Consider the following 10158-nt stretch of genomic DNA (forward strand, 5'->3'; position numbering starts at 1 on the left):
CCCACCCCCACCCTCCTCTAGCTTATCTCTCCACACTCCAGGCTTACTGCCTTTATTCCTGATGAAGGGCTTTTGCCCGAAACGTCGATTTCGAAGCTCCTTGGATGCTGCCTGAACTGCTGTGCTCTTCCAGCACCACTAATCCAGAATCTGGTTTCCAGCATCTGCAGTCATTGTTTTTACCAGGATGCAGAGCTGGGCTGAGAAGTGGCAGACGGTGTTCAATGCTGGAAAAGTGTGAAGTCATTCTCTTTGGAAGATCACATTTGAATACAGAATACAGGGTTAACGGCATTTAAGCAGCTCTTGGATAGGCATATTATAGATAGCACAATGAAGGGTACATAGGTTTGTCTGATCTTAGAGTAAGATAAAAGGCAGGCACAACATTAGGGCTGAAGGGCCTGTACTGTGCTGTGCTGTTCTATGTTCTATGTTTTTGAAACTGTTATCCTTGCTTATAAATTCCTTCAGGTCTTGCCATTCCAGTGCTCAGTGATCTCCTCCAGGCTCATAAACCCTGAAAAAAAATAACACTCCTCTAAATCTAGTCACTGGATTATTCCCAATTATCATCACACCACGATTGAAGTTTGACTAGGTCTAAGACCCTGGAAAATTCTCAAAATGATTCACCACCTTCTCATTCACTTTCCTATTCTAAGGTTCTCCTTGCAGTTTGTACTTATAGATTGCCTTTAAGAGTGCTTATCTTTAAGGACTCCATGCTTGGTAGTTAGTCTGCCGTGGGTCAGCAAGCTGCATTCACAGAAATTTAAAAATCACGCAACACCAGGTTATAGTATAAGATCTTATACTCCACAACCACCTGATGAAGTGCTCCAAAAGCTAGTGCTTCCAAATAAACCTGTTGAACGACAACCTGGTGTTGTGTGATTTTTAACTTTGTATCACTCCAGTCCAACACCAGCACCTCCAAATCAATCTTCACAGAAATTATTTACTCTGATGCATTTTCTGCTTCATAATCTATAATGTATTTTAGAGTTTTCAATAAACTAACTTGGAGTTAATCAGTCCCTGAGGAAGTTAAAACAAATCACACAACACCAGGTTATAGTCCAGCTGGTTTATTCCCTGAGGAGTGACTGATTCTTTGACCATTTTCAATAACGTGAACTGAACAACTTTGTCCAAGCTTTTAACCATCTTACTTAATCTCTTTCTCTGTGGCTCAGTGTCACACATGGTTTTATGATACTCCTGTCAAGACCCTTGGAGTGCTCTAACCATACAAGTTCTTGTCGTCAAAATAATTTAGAATGCTGTTATAAAATGACAGTTGTGAATTGCACAGATAAAGGATGTACACAATTCCACATGATCTCAGTGATATGTACTCGGATCTGTCCTTCAATAATTAACTAAACATCTGCCTTGTGTCTAAGAGTAAAAGATTTGCTGTTGTGTTTAATCGGGGATTATTCTGTGTAGTTGAATGCCTGTACAGTAGTAAATCAGTGCTTTAGAATTAACCCCACTGATATGGATCTGGAGTCACATGCAGGCCAGATTGAGTTGGGTGACAGAATTCCTTCCCTAAATTGCATGGGTGAATTATTTTTTTTAATGACAATCATTTCAGAACTAGCTTTCAATTGCAGATCATGGAGTCATAGTCATTACAGCACAGAAACAGACCCTTCTATCTAAATCATCCATGCCACACAAGCTTCCCAAACTGAACAAGTCCAATTTGCCGAGCATTTGGCTTATATCCCTCTAATGCTTTCCTATTCATATACCTGTCCCAATGTCTTTTAAGTCTCCTGCTTCCTGCGGCAGTTCATTCCACAGACGAACCACCCTCTGTGTGAAGAAATTGCTGCTCAGGTCCCTTTTAAATCTGTCTCCTCTCGCCTTAAAAATATGCCCTCTGGTTTTGAACTCCCCCACCCTAGGGAAGACCTTTTCTATCCATTTTATGTTTGCCCCTCGTGACTTTATAAACCTTTATAAGGTGACTTCTCAACCTCCTATGCTCTAGTGAAAAAACTCACAGCCTATTCTTCCATTCCTGGCAATGTCCTGGTAAATCTTTTTAGAAGCTTCTCCAATTTAATAGCATCCTTCCTATAGCAGGGGGACCAGAACTGTACACCTTACTCCAAAAGTGACCTTACCAATGTCACGTACAACCTCAATATGATGTCCCAACTCCTATACCCAATAGTCTGAGCAGTGCCAAATGCCTTCTTAACCGCCCTCTGTACCTGTGATGTAAATTTCAAAGAACTATGTACCTGAACTCTTAGGTCTCTCTGTTTGACAACACTACAGAGATCCCTACCATTAACTGTATAAGTCCTGCCCTTGTTTGTTTTATAAAAATACAATATTTTGGCATTTATCAAAAAAAATCTTAATCTATTACTCTTCAGCCCATTGGTCCAATTGATCAAGATCCCTTTGTAATCTCAAATAACCTTCCTCGCTGTCAACTATAGCATGATCTATTAATTGAGTTTAAATTCCACCAGTTGCCATATTGGATTTGAACCTATGGATCACCAAGCACTAGACTGAGACACTGGATTATTAGTCTCATGGTATTACTGCTATACCACCACCTCCCCAGGGGAAAATGGATATGCTTTTTAGATGAAGCCCCCCAATATAACATTCATAGAGCACTTTACATGGTGCAAGTAGAGAGGCTGTTTCTAGAAATTAAATAGTCAAGAACTTGGGGCTCACAGTCACAAAGGAGAACAGTTCCAACTTCTTGAATCAATCCTCATAACTGAGGTTTATTGTCTCTGGCACCACTCTTGTAAAACATCTCTGCAATCATTTTGGACTGGGATGTGCAAAACTCAGAGTTGTGAATCTTTGGAATTCTGTTCCAGAGGGCTGTGGATGTTCAGTTATTGAGACTAAAGTTGATAGAACTTTTGGGTAATAAGAGAATCTAGTGATATGGGTGAAGGGTGAGAAAGTTGAGTTGATGTAGATCATCTGATGGAATGGTGTAGCAGGCTGGAGAGCCTATATGGCTTATGCCTGGGCTCCTTTTTTTTATGTAAGATGCAAAGATCTTCAGAGTGTAAGAAAAGTTTGATAGCACAAAATATCTTGAACCTTCCAGAGTAGTTTGGCATCTACAATGAGAAAAATAAAAATCAGTCCCAGGAAATAGAACTTCACATTAACTGGCAACAGCATTGAGAGACTCATTCAGAATATCTACAAATTGTTTGAACACTTCGAGCTTTTTATTTGTTTTGTTCACCACTTGCACAGTAACTGATACTAACCATGTTGGGTGAGCCTATCCAGTTTTACAGCTGAATTATCTTTTTTAATACAAACTAACGTGCTAAGAGCCGAACCAAATCACCTGGAAACAACACAAAAGTATAGAGACAGTTTCCTTTTCACCAGTAACACATAGGAAGTGAAAATAAGTGACAAACCACCTTCAAAATATTTTGTTTCCTGTACAACCTTTTATTATTTGAAATTATCAAAATGTTAATATATTTAATACAAAAAACCCTCCCTGGATTTTCATTTCCACCATTCATTAAAGGGGGACTCAACTTGCAAAGATTGTTTCTTGACAAACAGATTAGCAGTTCAGACCTTGTTGAGAGACCTTCCTTTCTGACATTTCAAAATGTGTCAATGCAGGTTTGAGGGAATGCTGCACTGCCGCAGATACCACTCATTCAAGAACCTCCAGTCTTTTCAGTCAAACATGAAAAAGTCTCAGAACACAGTTCTGAAGGTGAGCTAGACATTCTATCCAGTACAGTGGTCAACATTTAGACCTTAATTAATACGGCCAAACATCAGGTTCAAAGCCAAACGACACTGGATAATAGTCTAACAGGTTTATTTGAAATCACAAGCTTTTGGAACACTACTGTTTTGTCACTTCACTGACGAAGGAGTGGAGCTCCAAAGGCTTGTGATTTCAAACAAACCTGGTGTCCTTTTATTTCTTACTTTGTCCATACCAGTTCAACTCCAGCGCCGCCACATCCAACTGGCCATTCATGCCATTGTTGTTTCTGGGATCTCACTGTCCAAGATTGGGATTTCCTACATTAGAAGAGGAGGCAAACTTTAAAAAGGTGTAATTAATTGTAAAACATGGTGCTGAATCCACAGCCTTTTGTCGTTTATTTGTATATGACCTGGATGTGAACACAGGAGGTATAGTTAGTAAGTTTGCAGATTACACCAAAATTGGAGATGTAGTGCACAGTGAAGAAGATTCCATCCGAGTACCATGGGATCTTGATCAAATGGGCCAATGGGCTGAGGAGTGGCAGATAGCGTTTAACTTAGATAAATGTGAGGTGCTGCATTTTGGAAAAGCAAATCAGAGCAGGACTTATTACACTTAATGGTAAGGTCCTGGGGAGTGTTGCTGAACAAAGAGATCTTCGAATGCAAGTTCATGGTTCCTTGAAAGTGGAGTCGCAGGTAGATAGGAGAGTGAAGAAGGCGTTTGGTATGTTTTCCTTTACTGGTCAGAGCATTGAGTATCAGAGTTGAGAGTCATGTTGCAGCTGTACAGGACATTGGTTAGGGCAGTATTGGAATATTGTGTGCAATTCTGATCTCCTTCCTATCGGAAAGATATTGTGACACTTGAAAGGGTTCAGAAAAGATTTACAAGGATGTTGCCAGGATTGGAGGATTTGAGCTATAGGGAGAGGCGGAATAGACTGGGGTTGTTTTCCCTGGAGCATTGGAGGCTGAGACGTGACCTCATGCAGGTTTATAAAATCATGAGGGGCATGGATAGGATAAATAGACAAGGTCTTTTCCCCTGGGGTATAGGAGTCCAGAACTAGAGGGCATAGGTTTAGGGTGAGAGGGGAAAGATATGACAGAGACCTAAGGGGCAATTTTTTCACACAGAGAGTGGTGTGAGTATGGAACGAGCTGCCAGAGGAAGTGGTGGAGGCTGGTACAATAGCAACATTGAAAAGACATATGAATGGGTATATGAATAGGGAGGGTTTAGAGGGATATGGGCAAAGTGCTGGCAGATGGGACTGAATTAGGTTAGGATATCTGGTCGGCATGGACTGAAGGGTCTGTTTCTGTTGTGTACATCTCTATGACTCTATGACATCCTGTGGTGTAAAAGGCATTGTGTAAAAAGAAGTGTCTTTCTTTCGGTCTGATAAATAAGAGACCAGCATTACGTCTTTCCAACAGGATTGAGTGTGGAGTATTTGCTTCACAGAGGTTTTAGTTAATGAATCTCAGAATAACCTGTACCTTATCCTGATCTTATATCACAGAAACAGATTCTCCTTGTAACCTGGCTCCTCTGCTGACAACTCTGACTTCCTGGGATATCATAGAGTCATAGAGATGTCAATCAGGCTTTTTAAAAAATAAATCAACAAAAGAAGGAATAGGGATGGAGAAAATAAGTGTTGAGGATAAACTTGCAAGCAGTATCAAAATGTACTGCAGGAGCCTGTTTAAATATATTCAATGAAAGAGAGAGGCCTACATGATCATATAGAATGAGGCAGGAAAAATAGTAATGGGGAACTAGGAAATAGCAAAGGAATTGAATAAATATTTTGATCAGTCTTTACAGCAGTAGACAGTAATAAAATTCCAAAACTACTAAAAAATCAAGGGCCAAACGGAGGAGAGAAAATAAATATAATACTATCACTAGAGAAATTAACGTGGCTGAAGACTGATAAATCCCCTGTACTTGATGGGATGCATCCAAGGATGGATGCATCCAAGGATGGATGGATATACAGAAGTAGTTACAGAGAAAATGGATGCACTGGTACTAATCTTGTAGGAATCCTAAGACTGGAGGATTGGAAAACTGCCAACGCAACAGCTTCAAAAAGAGACAGGGACAAGAAACAGCTCACTATAGACCAGTTAGCTTAACATGTTATTGGGAAAATGGTGGAGTCTTTTTTAAAGGATGTAATAACATAGAATTTAGAAATGCATAATATCATCGAGCAACATCAGTATGTCATGTATGTAGGTCAGCTCGCTGAGCTTGAAGGTTTGTTTTCAGATGTTTTGTCACCAAACTAGGTAACATCATCAGTGCGAGTCTCTGATGAAGCACTGGTGGTATGTCCCGCCTCTCTATTTATAGGTCTTGGTTTCTTAAGGTGTGTGATGTCATTTCCGGTTCTTTTTTTCAAGGGAAGATAGATAGGGTCTAAATCAATGTGTTTATTGATGGAGTTCTGGTTAGAATGCCATGCCTCTAAGAATTCTCGTGCATAGTGGGCCTGTGGAATTCATTGCCACGGAGTGCAGTGGAGGCCGGAACGTTAAACGTCTTCAAGGCAGAGATTGATAAATTCTTAATCTCACAGGAATTAAGGGTGATGGGGAGAGTGCGGGAAAGTGGCATTGAAATGCCCATCAGCCATGATTGAATGGCGCAGTGGACTCAATAGGTCGAATAGCCTTACTTCCACTCCGATGTCTTATGGTCTTAAGGTCTTTCTTTCACCTGTCCTAGGATGTGTGTGTTGTCCCAGTCAAAATCTCAAAAATCGCTAGCATCAGCATGTCTTCACGGATGGGAAATCATGCCTGACAGATTTACTCAAATTATTTGAGAAAGTAACAAGCAGGACAGATAAAGGGGGAGAAGTGGATGTAATATATTGGGATTTCAGAATTGCTTGATAAGGTATCACACACAAGGCAAAATTAACAAGAGTCCACGGTGTTGGAGGTAATATATTAGCTTGGATAGAGGATTGGAAAAATAATATAAGACAAAGAGTTGGGATATTGGACACATTTTCACATTGGTAATCTGTAGCTAATGGAGTGCTGTGGGCTTGGATGAGGAAAGAGAGTGTACTTTAGCAAAATTTGCAAATGACTCAAAAATTAATGGAAAAGCAAATGCTGAGGATGACACAATGAGTGTACAGAGGGATGTGGACAGGTTAGGTAAGTGGGAAGAAAACTTGGCAGATGGAATATAATGTGGAAAATTGTGAGGTTATTCTCTTTGGCAAGTAGAATAGAGGAGCTGAATTTTATTGAAGTGGAGGAAGACTGCAGAAAGCTAACACACAGGAATTTGTGCAATAATCACAAAAACGCTAGTGTACAAATTCAACAGGTAATCAGGAAGACAAATGGAATTTTGATTTTAACTTCATAGTGAATGGAGTATAAAAAAACTATACAAGATCATATCTGGAATAATGTGAAAAACACTGGGCTCTGTATCTAAGGAAAGATATTCTGCCATTGGAAGCAGTTCACAGAAGATTCATTAGGTTGATCCCAGTTATGTCTTCTGAGGAGAGGTTGAGTAGATTGGATCTGAACATACTGGAGTTTAGAAGAATGAGAGAAAACCTTATTGAAATAGGATTCTGAGCTTATTTGAAAGGGTTAGATGCAGAGAGGTTGTTTCCCCTCTTGGGAGAGTCTGGGACCAGAGGTCATACTCTCAGAGTAAGGTATCCCCCCATTTAAGACAAAAAGACAAAACTTAGGAGGAATTTCTTCTCTCAGAGGGATGGGAATCTGTGGAATTCTTTACTGCAGAGGGCAGTAGACGTTGAGTCATTAGCATCATATTCGAGACAGACATTAGCACTGCTGCCTCACAGCGCCAGAGACCCGGGTTCAATTCCCACCTCAGGAGACTGACTGTGTGGAGTTTGCACGTTCTCCCCGTGTCTGCGTGGGTTTCTTCCGGGTGCTCTGGTTTCCTCTCACAGTCCAAAGATGTGCGGGTCAGGTGAATTGGCCATGCTAAATTGCCCGTAGTGTTAGGTAACAGGTTAATGTAGGGGTATGGGTGGGTTGCGCTTCGACGGGTCGGTGTGGACTTGTTGGGCCGAAGGGCCTGTTTCCACACTATAAGTAATCTAATCAAAGGAATTTAATCAGTGAGGGAATCAAGCATGGGGGAAAAGGTGGACTTGAAGATGATCAAATCAACCATGATGTCACTGAATGGTGGAGTAGACTTGCTGGGCTGAATGGCCTACTTCTGCTCCCAAGTCTCATAGCATATAGACCTTTGGGACGTTTTAACTCACATGAACTGATTTTTATTATGGATTTAATGAAATTGTAATTGACAACCTATCTCCTCTCTTGTCTTCCTTAATTTCATGAATACTTGTACCTATAAATGATGTCATGAAGCAACTCCCTGCTTTTGAAAATATGTTAATAAACACTATCTTTAATGTCATCTGAAAAGTATTCCTGTGTGGGTTTGTTTCAAAATTGGAATCCAAAACAGGGGTTTGGGTACACCTTTAATCTACCTCACTGAGGAACAGGGTTAAAAAGGGAAATGACTAATTCAAACAATGTATTACTACCCTGGACTTCAGATGGGAAAGCAATCATCATTTAAGTTCACTTCCTTGTCCACAACAATTGCAATTCATTGCCAACCTTGACTTCTACTCCAGGACTTGAACCCACAACCTTCCAACACAGATTGAAAGTTGTTAGCAACTGAGCTGTGGCTGACAACAAGAACAACTATATATTTTTTATGCTTTTGAAATCTGTCTGCAGTAAATGTTTTTAAAACAAAGTAATTCTCAGAATAAAAGTACAGTAAAACATGATGATACTGATCCAGAATGAATGGATATCTTGAGTAATTACAAGTTTAAATAATGACGTGTACTTAACGATTATAATGCCGAAGCATCTTTCAGCAGTTGTAATTTTTCAATCCCACTACCTATGTGAGCTGGTCTCTGAGACAGAGAATTCAATTGGTCTTCAACTTGGACCATTATTTAGCGTAAAGAAAATGTATCCATCCATTACTTGAGATCAAAAGCCTCCAGCCCAGTCTTAAAAAAAAAATCTTTAGTTTCCCGTTGTTTGTAATTTTGTTTAAATCTTTGATCTATGTCAATACTCAAATGACTGCCTGTGAAATCTCAAAATGAATCTTAAAAACCAACAACCCTAAAAATACACAGTTGATAGACCAGAAGATGATGGCTCAATGTTTCAGATGTGGTTTCCCCTTTAATGAAAACTTCATCCAAAGCTTTATCCATATTTAGGAATGTAATAACCTGTTATGTACTTACGTAATTCCCTTCACTGTTTGATCTTTTGTAATTCTGTTTCTGATATATCCTGCATTATTAACATGCCCTCCTCTTCTCAGCAGTTTAGAAATTTTACCCTATTTATTGATAGCTACCACCTACCATGTGTTTATGAAAGTCCATAGTCTTCCACTTTCATGCCAATATCAGCTTGAAATAAATATGTTCAGTTCAAACATTACTATCTTACAACATAACTTGACCACTTTCAGAGCATAATTTGCCTTGCAAGCATTTCAACAGCCAGGTTTCCACCTTCTCTGTGTTAATGACAACTGCAACTCTAAACTTGTTCTGGAAAATAAATTGGCTATCATTTTCTAGCAACTCTATTAGAACAAAGAAAATTTACAGCCCAGGAACAGGCCCTTTGGCCCTCCAAGCCTGAGCAGATCCAAATTTACTGTCTAAATTCCTAAGCATCTGTATCCCTCCACTCCCCACCTACTCATGCATTTGTCCAGACGCATCTTAAATGAATCTGCCTGCTTCTACAACCTCTGCTGGCAACGCGTTCCAAACACCCACCGCCCTCTGTGTGAAGTACTTACCACATGTATCCCCCTTCAACTTTCCACCTCTCACATTGAAAGCGTGACCTCTCGTCATTGAATCCTTCACCCTGGGAAAAAGCTTGTCTCTATCCACCCTGTCTATACCCTTCATGATTTTGTAAACCTCAATCAGGTCCCCCCTCAAGCTCCTTTTTTCTAATGAAAATAAATCTAACCTACTCAACCTCTCTTCACAGCTGGCACCTTCCATACCAGGCAACATCCTCATAAACCTTCTCTGCACCCTCTACAAAGCGTCCACATCCTTTTGGTAATGTGGCGACCAGAACTGTACACAATATTCTAAATGCGGACGAACCAATGTCTTGTACAATTTTAACATGACTTGCCAGCTCTTATACTCAACACCCCGTCCAATGAAGGCAAGCATACTATATGCCTACTTGACCACTCTATCCACCTGTGCAGCAATCTTCAGGGTACAATGGACCTGCACTCCCAGATCTCTCTGCCCATCAACTTTTCCTGAGGCTCATCCATTC

The sequence above is a fragment of the Chiloscyllium plagiosum genome, unplaced genomic scaffold (genome assembly GCF_037043375.1).
Source record: "Chiloscyllium plagiosum isolate Xiang-an unplaced genomic scaffold, Cpla_swu_hap1 HiC_scaffold_32, whole genome shotgun sequence".
Classification (NCBI taxonomy): domain Eukaryota; kingdom Metazoa; phylum Chordata; class Chondrichthyes; order Orectolobiformes; family Hemiscylliidae; genus Chiloscyllium; species Chiloscyllium plagiosum.